The 22,134-nt window shown below is 34.6% G+C and overlaps 1 protein-coding gene across 8 annotated transcripts in view; it reads right to left on the bottom strand.

The window, feature by feature from the left end:
* LOC134707667 (uncharacterized) overlaps positions 1 to 22,134 on the bottom strand; it is a 55,472-nt gene that overhangs the window by 16,263 nt on the left and 17,075 nt on the right. For 3 of the 8 annotated variants that reach the window (XM_063567637.1, XM_063567647.1, XM_063567641.1), the window contains exon 2: positions 11,640 to 11,690. The gene's annotated coding sequence lies outside the window, so the exon portion shown is untranslated. Of the gene's footprint in view, positions 1 to 6,423; positions 6,623 to 6,686; positions 6,801 to 11,639; positions 11,691 to 13,074; positions 13,164 to 15,263; positions 15,309 to 22,134 lie in introns of those variants that run through there. The other 5 variants (XM_063567640.1, XM_063567638.1, XM_063567639.1 and 2 more) reach the window with 5 other exon arrangements.

Raw genomic sequence — 22,134 nt, 5'->3', positions numbered from 1 at the left:
CAAGAAAGCCAGTCCGCATTGGGTCAAACACCATGAAACCTTTGGCAAAAAAGCCAATCAGCATGGGGTCAAACACCATGAAACCTTTGGCAAAAAAGCCAGTCAGCATGGGGTCAAGCACCTTAAAACCTTTGGCAAAAAAGCCAGTCAGCATGGGGTCAAAAACCATGGAACCTATGACAAGAAAGCCAGTCATCATTGGGTCAAACACCACGGAACCTTTGACAAGAAAACCAGTCAGCATAGGGTCAAACACCATGTTACCTTTGGCAAGAAAGCCAGTCAGCATTGGGTCAAACACCATGGAACCTTAGACAAGAAAGCCAGTCAGCATTGGGTCAAACACCATGGAACCTTTGACAAGAAAGCCAGTCAGCATTGGGTCAAACACCATGGAACCTTTGACAAGAAAGCCAGTCAGCATTGGGTCAAACACCATTGAACCATTGACAGGAAAGCCAGTCAGCATTGAGTCAAACACCATGTAACCTTTGGCAAGAAAGCCAGTCAGCATTGAGTCAAACACCATGGAACCTCCGACAAGAAAGCCAGTCAGCATTGAGTCAAACACAATGTAACCTTTGGCAAGAAAGCCAGTCAGTATGGGGTCAAACACCATGAAAACTTTGACAAGAAAGCCAGTCAGCATTGGGTCAAACACCATGTAAACTTTGACAAGAAAGCCAGTCAGCACGGGGTTAACCACAATGGAACATTTGACAAGAAAGCCAGTCAGCATGAGGTTAACCACAATGAAACATTTGACAAGAAAGCCAGTCAGCATTGAGTCAAACACCATGGAACCTTTGATAAGAATGCCAGTCAGTGTGGTGCACAAAACATGGAACCTTTGACAAGAATGCCAGTCAGTGTGGTGCACATACCATGGAATCTTTGACAAGAATGCCAGTCAGTGTGGTGCACATACCATGAAACCTTTGACAAGAAAGCCAGTCAGCATTGGGTCAAACACCATGGAACCTTTGACAAGAAAGCCAGTCCGCATTGGGTCAAACACCATGAAACCTCGGGCAAAAAAGCCAATCAGCATGGGGTCAACCACCATGAAACATTTGGCCAGAAATCCATTCTGCAAGGAGTTAAACACCATGACAACTTTGGCAAGAAAGCCAGTTAGCCTGGGGTCAACAACCATTCAACATTTGATAAGTAAGCCATTTGGCTAAGAGTCAACACCATGTAACCTTTGGCAAGAAAGCCAGTCAGCATAGGGTCAACCACCATGTAAACTTTGGCAAGAAAGCCAGTCAGCATGGGGTCAACCACCATGTAAACTTTGGCAAAAAAGCAGTCAGCATGGGGTCAACCACCATGTAAACTTTGGCAAGAAAGCCAGTCAGCATGGGGTCAACCACCATGTAAACTTTGGCAACTAAGCCAGTCAGCATGGGGTCAACCACCATGTAAACTTTGGCAAGAAAGCCATTCATCATGGGGTCAACTGCCATGTAAACTTTGGCAAGAAAGCAGTCAACATGGGGTCAACCCCAATGTAATCTTCGACAAGAAAGCCATTCATCATGGGGTCAACCACCATGTAAACTTTGGCAAGAAAGCAGTCAGCATGGGGTCAACCACCATGTAAACTTTGGCAAGAAAGTCAGTCAGCATCTGGTCAACCCAAATGTAACCTTTGACAAGAAAGCCATTCATCATGGGGTCAACCACCATGTAAACTTTGGCAAGAAAACCAGTCAGCATAGGGTCAACCACCATGTAAACTTTGGCAAGAAAGCCAGTCAGCATAGGGTCAACCCCATGTTAACTTTGGCAAGAAAGCCATTCAGCATAGGGTCAACCACCATGTAAACTTTGGCAAGAAAGCAGTCAGCATGGGGTCAACCACCATGTAAACTTTGGCAAGAAAGCAGTCAGCATGGGGTCAACCACCATGTAAACTTTGGCAAGAAAGTCAGTCAGCATCTGGTCAACCCCAATGTAACCTTTGACAAGAAAGCAAGTCAGCATAGGGTCAACCAACATGTAAACTTTGGCAAGAAAGCCAGTCAGCATAGGGTCAACCACCATGTAAACTTTGGCAAGAAAGCCAGTCAGCATAGGGTCAACCCCATGTAAACTTTGGCAAGAACGCCATTCAGCATAGGGTCAATCCCCATGTAAACTTTGGCAAGAAAGCCATTCTGCATAGGGTCAACCCCCATGTTAACTTTGGCAAGAAAGCCATTCAGCATTGGGTCAACATCAATTAAACCATTGGCAAGAAACCAATCGACATGGGGTCAACCAACATAAAATCTTTGGCAAGAAAGCCAGTCAGAACGGGGTCAACCACCATGGAACTTTTGGCAAGAAAGCCAGTCAGCATAGGGTCAACCACCATGAAACATTTGGCAAGAAAGCCAGTCAGCAAAGGGTCAACCACCATGAAACATTTGGCAAGAAAGCTAGTAAGCAAAGGGTCAACCACCATGTTAAATTTAGCAAGAAAGCCAGTCAGCATGGGGTCAACCACCATGTTAACTTTGGCAACTAAGCCAGTCAGCAAAGGGTCAACCACCATGTAAACTTTGGCAAGAAAGCCTTTCAGCATAGGGTCAACCCCAATGTAGACTTTGGCAAGAAAGTCTTTCAGCATAGGGTCAACCCCCATGTAAACTTTGGCAAGAAAGCCATTCAGCATTGGGTCAACATCAATAAAACCTTTGGCAAGAAACCAATCGACATGGGGTCAACCAACATAAAATCTTTGGCAAGAAAGCCAGTCAGCACGGGGTCAACCACCATGGAACTTTTGGCAAGAAAGCCAGTCAGCATAGGGTCAACCACCATGAAACATTTGGCAAGAAAGCCAGTCAGCAACGGGTCAACCACCATGAAACATTTGGCAAGAAAGCCAGTCAGCATATGGTCAACCACCATGTTAACATTGGCATTTAATCCAGTCAAAAAAGGGTCAACCACCATGTAAACTTTGGCAAGAAAGCCAGTCATCATAGGGTCAACCACCATGTTAACTTTGGCAACTAAGCCAGTCAGCAAAGGGTCAACCACCATGTAAACTTTGGCAAGAAAGCCAGTCAGTATAGGGTCAACCACCATGTTAACTTTGGCAACTAAGCCAGTCAGCATAGGGTCAACCACCATGGAACCTTTTGGCAAGAAAGCCAGTCAGCAAAGGGTCAACCACCATGTAAACTTTGGCAAGAAAGCCTTTCAGCATTGGGTCAACCACCATGTAAACTTTGGCAAGAAAGCCATTCAGCATTGGGTCAACATCAATAAAACCTTTGGCAAGAAACCAATCCACATGGGGTCAACCAACATAAAATCTTTGGCAAGAAAGCCAGTCAGCACGGGGTCAACCACCATGGAACTTTTGGCAAGAAAGCCAGTCAGCATTGGGTCAACCACCATGGAACCTTTTGGAACTAAGCCAGTCAGCATTGGGTCAACCACCATTTAAACTTTGGCAAGAAGGCCAGTCAGCATAGGGTCAACCACCATGTAAACTTTGGCAAGAAAGCCAGTCAGCAAAGGGTAAACCACCATGGAACCTTTTGCAACTAAGCCAGTCAGCATTGGGTCAACCACCATTTAAACTTTGGCAAGAAGGCCAGTCAGCATAGGGTCAACCACCATGTAAACTTTGGCAAGAAAGCCAGTCAGCAAAGGGTAAACCACCATGGAACCTTTTGCAACTAAGCCAGTCAGCATAGGGTCAACCACCATGGAACCTTTTGGCAAGAAAGCCAGTCAGCAAAGGGTCAACCACCATGTAAACTTTTGCAACTAAGCCAGTCAGCATTGGGTCAACCACCATGTAAACTTTGGCAAGAAAGCCAGTCAGCAAAGGGTCAACCACCATGTAAACGTTGGCAAGAAAGACAGTCAGCAAAGGGTCAACCAACATGTAAACTTTGGCAAGAAAGCCAGTCAGCAAAGGGTCAACCACCATGTAAACTTTTGCAACTAAGCCAGTCAGCATTGGGTCAATTAAAACCATCATGCGACCTTTTACAAGAACACCATTCATAAGGCCATAGTTGTTTTTTTATTTGTTTTGCGTCCGCGTGCGGGTAGGTTTTCGGCCAATTTGTGTCAAAAACAAACACAAACTTTTTTTTGTTCGTCAGTAGAAAATCCGTATTTTCCTGGTTTTTCCAGCCGTGTTTTTGTGTATTCTTATACTCAAATCTATTTTTCGCTTTAAATAACAAGTACGCTCCTTATTTAAAGCGTTTAAGCGATCTTGACTTCGATACATGTGACAGCAGAAATGGCCAGTATAAATGTGCCGGCGAGCGAGATCGTTTGTGTTTCACTTTTCAAAGATAAAAGGATCGTTCTGGCTTCATATGCCTTTCCGCTCGCCGGCACAGAAACTTTTTCTCAGATCCTAGAGAGCCTTTACGTAGCCAGCATAAGAGACACGTTAAATACAAGATTCAATGAACCTATCACCATAGGGGATAAAACTCTGATAAAATGTTATGTTTCATCTAGCTCTAACGGGGAAAAAATTGAAATGAATACATCTCTCAAGGCTAGAGATGCTGTTAAAATGTTTGGTGCATATGTAAGCTTTGAGCTGACTGACAAATTTTGTGAAAAAACTAATTCAAATCAACAAAAGAGTGCCTTTGATGTGCTTATGTCTTCAAAAACACCTTTATACTTTAGTTCTCATGGTTCTCATGTTAAGTTTTGATTTATTTGTTTTAAATTTTGTTTTAAGAATTGTTTTCAATTAATAAAACATTTGAATGTATCAGAGCTTTTATTTAATATTAAGATTCACTAAATTTGATATTGAAAAGATCAACCAATTTCACTGTAATGGTTCTTCCTTGGTACAGGTCTTACAGTAGGCGTTCCTTACTTGCTTGAAGAAAGAGTTACCTCCCATTTGCAAAGTTATCTTATTTTATAATTGAAATAAATTTTTATACTTTTTTAAATGAAAAATAGTAGTTTTTGCAAATATTTCTAATAAATTTCTTTAAATGATATCTACTGTCTGATAGGATAGGATAAATTAGTAAGTACATTTTTAATTCCACAAGATATTAAGATATAAAACATAATTTCATTAGTTTATTTTCTGAAAAAAAAGTATGCAGAACAAAATATTAATATATTGCCAAAAAGTTTACATAAAGTATTTAAATTATAGGAAGATAACTCTGCAAATGGGAGATAATTCATGCTTAAAGCATTATTTATTTGATACAGGGAATTATTGATTATACATAGGTTTTAACACAACATGACACATCTCAGATCAAAACATGTCTCTTCTCAAAGGCTTCAGTATAAATGGGAAATGTTTGAAATACCAAGACCATTTATGATTTCTCAGAATATACCGTCATATCAAGTTTGTACATTGCTAAATTTCCTGTTTGTCATGTTTGCTCTTTCACTTAGATATGACAGTATTAATCTAAAGTCACTGTTAATCAGTCCAGAACTTAAGCAGACTCTTGTGTTATTTTCTTTGTGTGTGTTTTTTTTCCTTGCTGTCTGGTAGGTTTTCTCAGAATCAGTTGACGCAAAACAAAGAAAAAAACAGACACGGCCTAATCTTTGGGAAATAAAAAATAGAATAACGCCTTTAACTGCCATGACTTCGGATTAAAACAAGAATACATGCTTTTAATCACCATTCTTTGGGAATGTATTCCTTTACCCACTATCCTTGGGCAGCAAAACAAAAGAATGATTGCATTTAACCAATATCTTTTGGCAAGTTAATAAACATCAATATTATTTCCATATTTAGATTTTTTTTCTTCTGGTCAAACTTGATTAAGGCATCATCGATGAAATTGCTCTAATGCTAAATTACAAAGGCAAAAGTGGCATGCATATTGAGGACAATGAGGTACACTTAGGCATTTCAATGCATGGTAATTATTGAGCACAAAGGAGATTTTTATACATTGGACACTTTGTGTTGATCATGCTATAAAGTCAACTAAATAATTCTTACATAAGTATTTTACACTATTCCTTACACTAAATGTGTTAAATCTAATAGTTAAAGCTTTTAATTACAAAAAAATCCTTGTCCTTGTAAAAACATATTGAATTTAATATAATCTGATTTAGTTTTATATATCATTAAAGTGGGTCAGATCCTGTTCTGTAGATGCATTCTCAATTTTATTATTCATCTGCATTTGAGATCACCTATGCACATTTAAAATATTTGTGGGAAAACTGAAGACTACAACAAGCCTATTACAATTGTATATACAGACTAATAACTAAATAAGAAAGACAGATATATTAAAGGTCAAACTTTTTCCAACCCAAAAATATACAAATTACACTGTTTTATACTTATATATATACCAAGTATACTGTAGATTCATCATCTATTATGAACACTCATTTCGAAGGTTTCATGAGAATCAGTGAACCACAACATATACCTACTTTTCAGCAAAATACAAATATCCTATAAGCTTGTGTTTAGAATTTTTAAAAACCACAAAATTGAAGTACATGTATCTGCAAAAAACAGAAATTTTCCGCCAATCAATAAAAACAATTTAATCCACTGTATTATTAATCTTTATCCAAATAAAAATCTTTGATCATCAATTCTAAAGAATTACAAAATAAATCCAATCAGAGATTCTGAATTTAAAATCCAACATAATAATTATAAAAACAAAAAACAAATCTTCAAAACTAACCTCAATAATACCTAAAAAATATGAAGTTGATTTACAGTGATGAGATTTCCGTCCTTAGCTCAGTGACTATTACAATATGTATTGTTTTGTATTGTATCCTAGACTTCCTCCTTCCTACGTTCCCTATTTCCTGTTACATATAATCAGCCATTGTCCTTGACATAGGGACACTAACTGGTGACAATAGTGAATTTGTTTACAATGAATAAAGAACTTAAAATTATTTTTGTTTGTACAAAATGAAAACAATTTACACTTTATAAGTTTTATGCACCCAGGTGCTTTTCTGGATTCAACTCCACACATGGAAGTTTTTAACAACCTTGACTGGCCATACCGCCCTTGCACAGTCAGTCAATTCCATCAGAATTCAATGGGTTAAATCACAACCTGAGGCAAGTGAAATCAGAATGCAATTGGTTTATAAAGCATCAAACTCTGGCAAGAGAAAGCACAACGTTAGTGGGTTTAAACACCTACCTTGGACAAATAAAATTTGAATGCAATGGGTTATTACAATCCTTTGGCAAGTGAATTCAGAGTGCATTGGTTAAACACCAACCTTTGGTAAGAGCAATAAGAACTCAGTGGGTTGAACACCAACCTTGGGCAAATGAAATAAATGTGATTGGTTAAATAAATACCAACCTTGGGCAAGTGAAATCCAAATTACATTAGTTAAACATCAACCTTGGGCAAGTCATATCAGAATGCTATTCATTAAACATCAACCTTGGGCAAATGAAATCCAAATTCCATTGGGTAAACATCAACCTTGGGAATGTGAAATAAGAATGAAATTGGTTAAATACCAACCTTGGGCAAGTGAAATCAGAATGTCATTGGTTAAATACCAACCTTGGGCAAGTGAAATCAGAATGTCACTGGTTAAAACACAATTAAACATTGGGCAAAATAAATCAGAATGCAGTTGTTTAAACACCAACCTTAGGCAAGTAAAATCAGAATTCAATTAGTTGGATATTTACTTTGGGCAAGAGAAATCTGCATGCAATAGGTTAACAACAACCTTGGGCTAGTGAAATCAGAATGCAATAGAATAAACACTTGGTAAGTGCAATAAGCAGAGCTGCAGAATTGAATGGGTTAACACCAATCTTGGGCAAGAGAAATCAGAATGCAATGGGTTAAACACCAACCTTGGACAAGAGAAATCAGAATGCAGTTGGTTAAACACCAACCTTGGACAAGAGAAATCAGAATGTAGTTGGTTAAACACTTAACTTGGACAAGAGAAATCAGAATGCAATGGGTTAAACACCAACATTGAACAAGAGAAATCAGAATGCAGTTGGTTAAACACCAACCTTCGACAAGAGAAATCAGAATGCAGTTGGTTAAACACCAACCTTCGACAAGAGAAATCAGAATGTAGTTGGTTAAACACCAACCTTGGACAAGAGAAATCAGAATGCAATGGGTTAAACACCAACCTTGGACAAGAGAAATCAGAATGCAGTTGGTTAAACACCAACCTTGGACAAGAGAAATCAGAATGCAGTTGGTTAAACACCAACCTTGGACAAGAAAAATCTGAATGCAGTTGGTTAAACACCAACCTTGGACAAGAGAAATCAGAATGCAATGGGTTAAACACCAACCTTGGACAAGAGAAATCAGAATGCAGTTGGTTAAACACCAACCTTGAACAAGAGAAATCAGAATGCAGTTGGTTAAACACCAACCTTGGACAAGAGAAATCAGAATGTAGTTGGTTAAAACACCAACCTTGGACAAGAGAAATCAGAATGCAGTTGGTTAAACACCAACCTTGGACAAGAGAAATCAGAATGCAGTTGGTTTAACACCAACCTTGGACAAGAGAAATCAGAATGCAGTTGGTTAAACACCAACCTTGGACAAGAGAAATCAGAATGCAGTTGGTTAAACACCAACCTTGGACAAGAGAAATCAGAATGCAATGGGTTAAACACCAACCTTGGACAAAAGAAATCAGAATGCAGTTGGTTAAACACCAACCTTGGACAAGAGAAATCAGAATGCAGTTGGTTAAACACCTACCTTGGACCAGAGAAATCAGAATACAGTTGGTTAAATGCCAACCTTGGACAAGAGAAATGAAAATGCAGTTGGTTAAACAGCAACCTTGGACAAGAGGAATTAGAATGCAATGGGTTAAACACCAACCTTGGACAAGAGAAATCAGAATGCAGTTGGTTAAACACCAACCTTGGACAAGAGAAATCAGAATACAGTTGGTTAAACACCAACCTTGGACAAGAGAAATCAGAATGTAGTTGGTTAAAACACCAACCTTTGACAAGAGAAATCAGAATGCAGTTTGTTAAACAACAACCTTGGACAAGAATAATCGGAATGCAGTTGGTTAAACGCCAACCTTGGACAAGAGAAATCAGAATTCAATGGGTTAAATACCAACCTTAGATAAGAGAAAATTGGACAAGTGAACCATTTAATCACTAACTTTGGGCAGGAAATTAACAAAATTTATTGTATAATAGTGGATTAAATATGACAACTCCCCATTTTGTTTTAAAATGACAGAAGTAAGTTTTGATTCTCTACTGTAGTTGCTATAGGTTGAAGTAATCTATACTGGTTCATTGCCATCCTGTAATATTACTGAAGAGACTACAATCTACAAACTACTAGTAAACAGTACCATCTCATTTTATAATATCAAAAAAACTTCAAATTTTACAAAAAGTGTGACAATCAAAATATACATTGTTAGATAACTTTATCTGCTTGAAAAGGAATAAGGTAAACAAGGACCCACAAAATAATTGAACATCCTATCCCTATCAAAATTAATTTAAATGAAAGTTTTTCTATTGATTAATTTATAATTATCTTGAACTTCAACCCGTGGCTCCAAATCTTGAGACATTGGTTTTCAAACCATGACAACCTACAAACAAGGTTTTGACCTTAACATTTGACCTCTGCATGCATGAACTCTGATAATGAAATTATTTTGGGTAACCCCTTTTAAGTTCTCCTGCTATATACTGTGGATTCATTTATTTTCGTGGGTACCAATTTTCGTGGATTAAGAAAAACTTGCATATTCGTGGATATTTAATTTCGTGGTTTTGCTGAAGTCTGCATACAAACCTATAGAAAAATTATCATTCGTTGAATATTTAATTTCGTGGTTTGACTGTGCCCACGAAATCCACGAAAATTGGTATCCAGCGAATAATAATGAATCCACAGTATAGTAAGTGAATTTTGAATCACCAATTAATTGAATTCTTGATAATGTGCATGCAGTTTCAAGAACCTTTAGAAAAGCTGCAGAAAAGTACAAAAAACAAAAAAATATTGTAAGCAGTCCCATGAGAAATGTATTTTGAAAACAAATAATTACAAAACCAAATGCATTTACAACAAAACTGATATTGTGTGTATGCAATTTCTAGTTGTACAGAAGGAATTGATTTGGCAATAGGGAAAAGTTTAACATTTAAGAGACATACACTTGTAAACAGTCCATGATATGATTGATGTCTGTGGTGACATTACAACTGTGATTTTACTGATTGCTTTGCATTCATAATGATTTGTTCATATGAGTGTAAGTTCTAATTCATCATTGATTAGAGTATATCAATTCTTATTGCTAGACAAAAACCTGCTATTTCATAGATATATTTCATGTTCAAGTCTACTACGTGATTATGTTTTGTGTTTGTTTGAGGTAGTACTACATTTTAGTGGAACTTGTCTTAAGAAACAACACGTTTTTATTGATTCTATCTTCATAGGCTTTTTCCGAATATATCCTTCTTTGTAAAAAAAAAAAGGGGGGGGGGGGGGGGGGTCCTGTATAACAGTAATTATTTGGTTTATAACCCTGTATACTGTTTTGATAGCATCTTTGTTTGTCTAAAACAAACATGACAAAATGTATTCGCATAATAGAACAAATTGCTTGCAGACTTGAGGGTAATTAACATAAATGAATTTAGACTGAGGTCAAAAACAGTAACATTAACAGCCACTCTTTTTTATTTTGACATTTACCATGTTTAAAATTTAAAATTAAGGAGGAATAGAATCGATAATGGAAACGAGGAATGTGTCAAAAAGACAACTTGGACAAAGAGCATAACTTGAATTATTACAGCACCCCCTTACGGTCATTGTCCTCCAGAGGTAATGAAGTGATCAATAGGGAGCGTAATATAATGACTAGATTATTCCGGTTACAAAGAGCAGAAAATCACTTGATATCTAAAGCAGCAGGAAAATCCTGCACAAGAAGCAGGCTTAAGCAATAATGTATACTACTTCAGCAAAATGGATGCCCCATATATTACGAACATACAAAGAAGTATGTTTTTCAAATTAAAATAAGTCCTTCCAAAAGAGAAAAAAAGAATCTCATATAAAGTTTAATACCTTTCTTAGTTTTTAATGGGACATTTTGTGCAAATTTCAAATGTTTTGATAAACTCTGTTAATTTACTCACACTTGTTTCAAGACTGTGTGGTTTTAAAACTGGACATATGTTTGCTCACCTGTCTATTGTTGAAGACTTTATGTTTACCTCTAGATTCTCCTGGTATTTTGTGTTGTCCGTTGCTTTCTTATTGACATATTTCCCAAACCTCCTTTAGGAGGGACAGGGCTAGGATGAAAATTTTGTCCTCCTTTTTTTTAAAGAAATTTTCATAGTTGTAATCTCTGTCCTGCCTTTTTATTAGTTTATCATGAGTCTTTTTTCATGACTTTTTTACATCCTGACTTCTTCTTTGTCATGTTTGTTGTTGCAAAGTGCCTTACTTTTAACCTCTGTCCTGACTTTTTTTCAAATTTCATGCTAGACCCTGCCCTTTAAAAATCAAATGAAGCTCCCTTATTTACATGAAACTTCAAAAAGTCAGTCAGGAAAACAAAAATATTCTTATGCCAAAAGTACTATTTCAATAACATAAATTTACCTTCTATGCTCTATTAATCTTATTCTATCCTTTCATTATACTAACATTTATCTGTAAATAGAAAAATACAATTTATATGACAACTATATAACAATGTGCATCTATAATTAAATCTTCTTCAGAAACAATGTCTTTCATTCTTATGATGTAATTCATATTAAGGCCAACCCAACATGATAAACAGTAATTTTCAAGGATATTAGTAACATGTTTTTTTATTCCCTAAGTACTATTAATCCATTTATTCAATACATTTTCCATGATGTAATATGGTATAATGTTGGTTATTGTTATATTTATGGTATGCTAGCCGAGACCTAGACAGCAGTAATATATTATTATACAGCTTTGAAAAGGAGATATAAGGAATAGGACAAAGCACACATACATCATACATATTGTTAAAAGCTTTTTTGACTTTTATTGTGTTGTTGTGTTGCTGTCTAAGATGATGTATTACCACATATTCCTATTTTATAAGTAACAATGTCATCTATAGTACTTTATCAGCTTCTATTCATCATAATGAATTGCTATTTACAATGGCTAATATCAAATTCCAAACACATTCTGCAGCTACAATCACTTTTAAAAGATACACAAGAATTGGATCCTTAGCTGAGAGGAAGAGCCATTCTCCGTATGAAGAAAAAAGATAAAAAAAATACTAAAGAGACATTTAAATTTACAAATCGAAAAATAAACTGACAAAGCCATGGCCAGTATACAAAACACAACAAGGAAAATTAAAGACTGAGACCCCAACAAAAAATGGGGGGGGGGGGGGGGGGGGGGGGGGGGGGTATTCTCAGTTGCTCTGGTAGGACAAGCAGATCCTGCTCAACTTGTCAGTTGTGAATCCTTTGTTTGATCTTTTCATCAGATGAATATCCGTAATAATGAAGCTCAAATTTAAGTTTCTTATCATATACATGTACTAGTACCAAAAGACAAGCTTGTCAATAATGTACAGAAATTTGAATTATGCATGCTGGGAAAGTTTCATGACCTTGACAAATAAATTAAAACCCAAACAAATATTAGAGTCATCTACATGCCATCAATAATTACAACTTCAATTTCAATATTGCTCATGGGTAGACAATAATGATATGTGCTTACACAGTTTAAAACAACCAATTAAGAAACATGTCCCTATACAAATGGACTGACTCTTTAATAATAAAAATATTTCAATTAGCAGGATTATTTTTTCTTTTACTACTTAATGCAAATAATCAACAGTTTGACTATCATGACTACTAGTCTATAGACTCTATACATACTAAAATATAACAATTAGATATAAAGTAAAGAAATAAGCTCTCGATATCGATCTATAATCATAGAATCATATATATATTTCCATGGCCTAAAAAATCCCACACATATATATATGAACTCTTGAATAACAATGATAAAATAATTGACATACCATTACCCCCAGCAAAAACATATCCAACTGGACCATGGTAACTCCACTTTATATATTCAACATTTTTATTAAGATCATCTAGACATTTAAATGTTGAGTAATTGGGTTATTTCCTATTTAATGGTGGGACAGCTTACCTAACCATTGATTGAGTTCTTAAGCGTTTAAATTGAAGAATTCATCAGAGAAAATATATATTTATATAATAACATTAAAAGGTTTGACAAAATCACTTTATAATTATTTAGCAAGCTTAAGTAAATAATAATATAAGTTTCTGTTATTAAACCCAGTCAGAATGACAACACAATTAAACATCTTTGTAACAGTTTCAATATGAATGTGCAGTCAACTGTAGAATGACAAATATAGTTTTCTTTTAGACTATCTATTTAATACAGCAAGTGTTTGTTACAAACCATTAAAGTTAAAGCCAGAATGCAAATATATTACTTTTTACTTAATTCTTTCTACTCTCTGGGTGAAGCTTTACAAAGGCATTGTTTACATAAATCGCTTTACGTCATTCATTTCTTTTTATGTAGGCAAAACATTTAAATTAAGTTCACAAATTAAAAACTGTTAAATATCTTAAGATATATTGAAAATGCAATCTTGTATTATGTTAGTTAACTTTCTTGTTATACAGGGAAAGAGATCAATTGTAAATTGAGAGTTGATAGTCAAAGCATCTGAGAAAACAATATACATCACTTTCAATATTTGGTATTATCCTTTGAAATTCCTATATCCCATATAGCTTGAAGTGGCGAAATGGACAGGAAGATGCCAGGGGAACCCCGGACCCCCCCCTTTTTTGGACAATCAATGCATTTGAATGGGAGCATATAGTTTGTCCCCCTTGTACTCTGGGTTGGGAACTCCCCCCTTTTTAAAATGGCTGGATCTGCCCCTGAGCCATGATATGCAATTTCATTAAGAGCTGAGCAAAGTGATTTGGCAGAGGGACAATTGTTGTAACAGAGTATCAATTCTTTTTCAACTGAAGATTGTCTATTGTTCCATCTCCTGCCTCTATTTACTCAAAATCCTTAACATCCATAATTGAAAACTGAAATTATCTCCCTTATATCATTGACCTAATAAATAATGAAAAAAATTCGAGCTGCTTTATACATGTTATAGATCTTATTTTTATTTTTTTTCACAGTTATAGATAAAATATCTGAACTTTATTTGGTTCATATTGTCCTAATATAGAATTTAAATATAATAATATGTAGTGTAACAAAATCAGGATTAATAGAAAGATGTGGTGTGAGTGCCAATGAGACAACTCTCCATCCAAATAACAATTTAAAAATGTAAACCATTACAGGTCAATTTACCTCCTTCAACACAGTGCCTTGGCTCACACCGAACAACAAGCTATAAAGGGCCCCAAAATTACTAGTGTTAAACCATTCAAACAGGAAAACCAATGGTCTAATTCTCCAGTTTGAAAATATGATAGAAAAAATAATTCTTGTTGAAAGGAATAGCAGTATAGGCAAATATTTTTTTACTTTCAATGTGAAATCAATATGGACTAAAATAGTTGGTAAAAATTGGATCTAACTTTATTTTTGTTGAACTTATACACAATTTGTCTGGACTCAGAATTTATTAGGGTTTGACATTTTGTATGGACATTTGAATAACAAATGAGATTCTTGTGATCTTTAAAATGCTTTTTTTCATAACTTATAATTATTGTGATTAAGAAAATTAAAATAAATATGTTTCAGTCAGCTCTTATATAAAATTGTAACTATCATGTCCGATGTGGATTGAATTTATAAGCAATCTACAGATCTAAGATGACAATGCTTAGTCAACTGCTCAATCTTATCAAAATAATTCAGTCCCTCCTAGTAATCAACCTTCCTTCTTGTGAGGTTAACGGGGAAGTTAATATGGCCATTGTAGAGCAGCGGACTGATTTATTCTGGTCAATTTCAATCTACATAATACAACAGTAACTTGATACAAATGTATCGGAATATATATTGTCTGCACACTTGATCATCTAGTAATACAATTTGATCTATAAACTTGAAAGTTCGGTAAATTGATACTCAAAAATATTTTGTGAAGACGTTTTCTCCCTACATTTGTTCATGAATTATAAATTTTTTATCAATTTTTTAAAACTCCCACCCCTTTTTTTCAAATGAATGTTAACTTACCTGCTTCTGAAATATAATTATCCCTGTATCATATTTTGGTCTTTTATAAATGAAAATACAGCTAGAAGCCAGATCATATATATTATATTTCTATGTTTTGTAATATTAAAAATCAATAAATTATCACTTTTTATTGCAACTATGGAAATCCTGTTATTTACGATAATAATATTGCCATAGTTTTGGTAAAATGTTAGAAGTATGGTTGCTGTTTTGGCAGAAATAAGGGAAAAAAATGTATGGATATATATTGGGTTAAATAACCTTTCACCACTCAAAAGAGGATGGTCATTTTCAAAGTGTGAAAATTAGCATTGATTTACACCTGTTTAAATATATTGTGGAATTATTGATTCCTCTGAAAGAGCCATGTCTATTACTGACAGAATAACACCAACTGCCATCAGGAATAGCTTAAACAAACATCTTTTGATCCAATAATAAATTAAAAACTACCTCACCCCTTCACTTTTTCTAATACAAATATTTAATTAAAAAAGGAAAATCATGACTTTACTCATGTAAGACAGCTGGAGTAGTACAGATACACTCGAAAAGAAATTTTGCTCACCTGGACATGAGTGTATTTTCAGAGATGGCTTCTTTCCAACTTAATAGCCAATATAGGCTCTAAGAATTCAGCAATTCTTTAACTGTTGATTTCTTTTTTAATTGCTGACCATTTTGTTGTTTACAATTTTTCTCTACAGTACTATTGTTTTTGCCAAAATTAAATTAAAAAAATGGTAACAATTCAATTTGGAAGGGAAATAACTCTTTTAGGAGTAGAGTGACAATTTCAGCTTCAGTCTAATATGTTACTCATTTGTAGTTCTGTCTTGCTAATTTTTTTTGTTCATTTTGAAGTTTTTTTGACTACTAATATTTTCGCCAAAACGCAAAAAAGAGTAGAAAACTGTATTTCAGTGCTAATACTCATATTATCATATAGTATGCAATCCAGGCGATTTCACCATGAAATAACTCTGTAAAATCAGCTAAATGTTTTAATCACATTCTAGTGATAAGGAAATGTTAATTATCTCAATATTTGTCAAGCTTCCATTTTATATCCAATGAAGAAAAAAAAAATTGTCAAAGGGTTTAAGTAAATTTTATATATTTTGTCAAAATTTCATGAAAATTAAACCAGACAAATCAGTTCTGGTCAAGGTCTTGGATACCACCTTTATAAATGCAAAATACTAAAAAAAGGTAACTGTCACATTTTTTCTACACAATATCATGTCATGTTTAACAGTAATGAAGATAATGAGATATGTAAAATGAATTGGTCTTGGTTTGATTTAAAACATATATCAATTTGTTTTATTTATTCTATTTTTAAATTATAAGTACATGACCAATTTATAATCTCATCCATTACTTTTATTTTTGTCATAAAATATTTACAAACAAGCACCACTGCTTCATTCAACTGAAACATAGTTTAATGTGTAATCATTTGTAATGACTATCATCATGCTAAAACACATAAAAATACAACTGCGTAAAAGTTAATGGTCCAACTTCTAAGCAAAATCAGAAAAAACTTGGTGATTTTTACATGTCATGAAAGTTAATTGACGGAATCAGGAATGTTGGTTTCAAAAAGTTAAATAAACCTGGGATTTTTTTTCTTTGTTTATTTGATTCAAAAGATAATTTTGAAGCCATTTTTAAATCACAGTCATGACAGTAAAAGGTAAACTGCACATAAATATGAATATGTTTATGGGTTGTTAATTTTCTAACTGCAATGCATAAACTTTTTGCATTGGTTTTTAATTTGGCATTAATAAATGAAAATTATATATAAAGTGCACCCTTTGCATCAATAACTTTTACAAAATATACACATGAAGGAACATTTACTGAACAAATTAAAATACAAAATAAATTACATAGAAAAAGGGGTGTGTGTCAATCCCACAAGCACCTGTAGCCAGCTGTAATATATAGTTTTACAATGATTGAGATAAAGCAAAAATAGTCCAGTGCAAATACATTTTTAGTTTTTGCTTTAGGTGGTGGTAGGTACCAGCTTTGGTGTATCAGACATGTGTTCCACATTTAAAAAAGGTTATTGCTTCATTAAATGAAAAAACAAATGAATGTAAATTCTTGGTTATTGTATCACATAAGTATTAGTTGCATATGCCTTATTAAACTCAGTAGTCTCTTTGAAGTGTGTTTGCTTCAAGTGTGAGAGGTTGTGGGTTTGAACCCCAGTCAAACCAAAGACTTTAAAATAGGTATTTGTTAATTCTCCATTAAGAGCAAAGACTGGTAGGCTGAGAGTCAGAATAATATATATGGAAATGGTGAATTAATTCATAAATCAGTGAAATTTTAATGATTTATTGTAAAATTAAACTGTGTGCATATATTTTGTATTATAGTTAACAACCACCATAAGAAATACTCTGACCACAAAGGTTGGTCTTAAAGTCAAAAGAAACGAGTGAGCGGTGAAAAATAATGTTCTTCCAATTCCTGAACCAATGCATACAAACATCATGAAAGTCTTCTATGCACGAATTTATCATTTTTTTTCGTGTAAATTTCGTACAATCATCAATTTATTTTTCGATCGATCAGTGTTGTTGTGAAAATATGGAAGGTAATTAAAGTTCGTGTTTTGAAGCCGAAGTTTAACGATTGTCACCTGTTTGTCAACAATCGACAACAAATCAACCTGGAAGGAAGCAATTAAAATTAAGTAAACTTCTTTTAAATATGAATAAATTAAAGAATTTTCTTCAGAAAAAAAGTATATGTACATACGTTTTATAATGAAAACTATCCATTGAGTTATAAAAAATCATATGCATTATTTTTTTTAATATGAGGTTTCTTATGACTTTAAGTGTGAGAATTTCATCAAGAGATATACATGAATAAACAAAAAGGGCCCAAAAAGGGAGCATAAAAGAGGGACAAACGATACCAAAGGGACAGTCAAACATAAATCTTCCCATGTTCAACAATTGGCTTATAAAACACTTGATTGGGAACCTAGAAATATAAGGTTACCGTAATAAAAACAAAAAACGTTAACTTTGGTGCTGTGCTAAAATGGCATACTAAAAAAAATCCAGAAAAGTAAGTAAAATTTCCATCATATATATATATATTATGCCTACTTTTTTATAATTATTTACCAGTGTGGTCAGACCAGGCAACTATATTTCATCAAAATTTTCTTAATGATAAATATTAAAATAGGCAATGATAGAGCCAAATGACAGACATTTAGATTAAATTACAGCAAAGAGACTTATTCCCTGATTTTAAAAGCAACATTAATTTTAATAAACCGTTTTAGCAGAGAGACTTATAATTATTCCATGCCATAATTAAGCAACATTAATTCTAATAAACCTGTTTTGACAATCTACCAAATGTGTCTTTCCTAACATAAAAATAGCTCAAAACACAAATATCAGATCTAGACTTCCAAGATCTTTGAGATCAATGCTTGTAGCCTACATTCTGATCCCTGATGCAAAAGTCATAATTAATTTATCTAGTTAGCTGTAAAATAACAAAGCATCAAATCAATACAGTTTTTCATAAATTGTTTCCTTGCTCTATTACAAAGGAAAATGTTACTAATAATCAGCCATGTCAACAGTTAGTGTCAAAATCTGTTAGCTTCATTTTTGTTGCAAATGTGTGTGTGTAATTTAGAGAAGATCTTTGAGCAATTAAAAACATTATATAATGTATATGTTCTATGTCTTGAGCTTTTTGTCTAGAATAATATAATAAGGATATGTTTCATAATTATATAACTATATCATTCATGTATATTAAGATTTATCAAATTTATTTCAAGTCACTGTTTATTTCATGATGCTGAGTTAGATGGCTGCAAATACAAATTGTGGGCATTATTATTATATTTGAAAAAATGTTCATAGTTTTGTTTTTACTGATACATTTATTCAGTCTATCATTCTGTACATGTGTACCTAAAAAAACAAACAGAAATCTCTATCTAAATTGTAAAGAGCTGTGTCATCTGTATGTTAGAGTTGTGTCATCTGTATGTTAGGGTTGTGTCATCTGTATGTTACAGATGTGTTATCTGTATGAAAGGATTGTATCATATATATGATAGGATTGTGTCAACTATATGATACTGATAGAGTTGTGTCATCTGTACATGTATGGGTTATGGAATATGCATGATATGATTCCCCATATGTATGATATGGTTGTCATCTGTATGATAGGATTGTCATCTGTATGATAGGATTGTGTCATCTGAATGATAGGGTTGTGTTATCTGCATAAAAGTTTGTGTCAACTGTCTGATAGGGTTGTGTTAGCTGTATGATAGGGTTGTGTCATCTGCATGATAGAATTGTGTCATCTGTATAATAGGGCTGTGTCATCTGTATAATAGGGCTGTGTCATCTGAATGATAAAATTGTGTCATCTGTATAATAGGGTTGTGAAGGTTGTGTCATCTGCATGATAGAACAATGTCATCTGTATGATAGGGCTGTGTCATTTGCATAATATGATTGTGTCATCTGTATAAGGTTGTGCCATCTGTATAATAGGGATGTGTCATCTGCATACTAAAATTGTGTCTTTTGTATGATAGGGTTGTGTCATCTGTATTTTAGGATTGTGCCATCTGTATGGTAGGCTTGTGTCAACTGTATGATATAGTTGTGTCATCTGTATGATAGGGTTGTGTCATCTGTATGGTACAGATGTGTGACGTGTCATCTGTATGACAGGATTGTATCATTTATATGATAGGATCGTGTCAACTATATGATACTGATAGGGTTGTGTCATCTGTACATGTATGGGTTATGGAATATGCATATGATTCCCCATCTGTATGCTATGGTTGTCATCTGTATGATAGGATTGTGTCATCTGTATGATAGGGATGTATCATTTGCATAATATGATTGTGTCATCTGTATAATAGGGCTGTGTCATCTGCATACTCGAATTGTGTCATCTGTATAAAAGGGTTGTTAAGGTTGTGTCATCTGCATGATAGAACAGTGTCATCTGTATGATAGGGCTGTGTCATTTGCATAATATGATTATGTCATCTGTATAAGATTGTGTCATCTGTATTTTAGGATTGTGCCATCTGTATGGTAGGCTTGTGTCAACTGTATGATAAAGTTGTGCCATCTGTATGATAGGGTAATGTCATCTGTATGATAGGGTTGTGTCATCTGCATACTAAGATTGTGTCATTTATATGATAGGGTTGTGCCAACTGCATACTAGAATTGTATGATAGGGTTGTGTCATCTGTATGATAGGGCTATGTCATCTCTCTGAAAAAATTGTGTTATCTGTATGATAGGGTTGTGTACGCTGTATGATATGGTTGTGTCATCTGTATGATAGGACTGTGTCATCAGCATGATAGAATTATGTCATCAGCATGATAGGGTTGTGCAATCTGTATGGTAGGACGGTGTCATTTGTATGATAGGAATGTGGCATATGTATGATAGGACTGTGCCATCTGTATGATAGGGCTAAGTCATTTGCATGCTAGGATTGTGTCAACTGTAATATAGGGTTGTGTCACCTGTATGATAGGACTGTGACATCTGTATAACATGTATAATAGGATAGTGCCATATGTATGATAGGGCTTGTCATCTGTATAACAGGATTATGTCATATGTATGAGAGGAATGTGAAATCTGCATGATAGGGCCATGGAATCTGTACAAACGGATTGTACAATACAAATGATGGGGTTGTGACATCTGTATGATAGGGTTGTTATGTATCATCTGTTTGGTAGAGCTGTGTCATCTGTTTGATATGACTGTGTCATCTCAGTCTGTATGATAGGCTTGTGTCATATGTTTTACAGAGTGGTGTCATCTGTACGATAGGTTTGTGCAATCTGTATGATAGCTATATTGTAGGTTTGTGTCATCTGCATGATAGGGCTGTGTCATCTGTGATAGGATTGTGTCATCTCTCTAATAAGGTTGTGTTATCTGTATGATAGGGTTATGTCATTTGTATGATAGGGTTGTGTCATCAGCATGATACGACTGTGTCATCTATATGATAAGGATGTGTCATCAGCATGATAGAATTGTGTCATCAGCATGATAGGATTGTGTCATCTGTATGATAGGGATGTGTCATCAGCATGATAGAATTGTGTCATCAGCATGATAGGATTGTGTCATCTATATGATAAGGATGTGTCATCAGCATGATAGAATTGTGTCATCAGCATGATAGGATTGTGTCATCTGTATGATAGGGATGTGTCATCAGCATGATAGGATTGTGTCATCTGTATGACAGAGTTGTGCCATCTGTATGATAGGGTTGTGCAATCTGTATGATAGCTACATTGTAGGTTTGTGTCATCTGCATGATAGGGCTGTGAAATCTGTATGATAGGTTTGTGTCATGTATATGATATGGTTATGTCATCTGTATGATAGGGTTGTGTTATTAGCATAATGGTTGCCATCTTTATATGTTAGTCATATCTGTATACGGTTGTGTTCTATTTATGCTCAGAGTGTGACATCTTTAAAACAGGGTTGTCAAATATCCTCATGAGTGATACCCTAGGGTTGTATGATTTGTGTGATAGGGTTAAACTATCAGTGTTATGCCATCTTTATAATAATAAAATTGAGAATGGAAATTGGGAATGTGTCAAAGAGACAACAACCCGAACATAGAAAAAACAACAGCAGAAGGTCACCAACAGGTCTTCAATGTAGCGAGAATTCCCGCACCCAGAGGCGTCCTTCAGCTGGCCCCTAAACAAATATACACTAGTTTTGTGATAATGAACCCGGACTAGTATGAATCACTTTGGCCAAAAAAACACTGCTTT

Source organism: Mytilus trossulus, chromosome 2 (genome assembly GCF_036588685.1).
Source record: "Mytilus trossulus isolate FHL-02 chromosome 2, PNRI_Mtr1.1.1.hap1, whole genome shotgun sequence".
NCBI classification, from domain to species: Eukaryota; Metazoa; Mollusca; class Bivalvia; order Mytilida; family Mytilidae; genus Mytilus; species Mytilus trossulus.
Note: the sequence above shows the minus strand (reverse complement) of the source record. Positions and strands in the feature narration are given on the sequence as shown.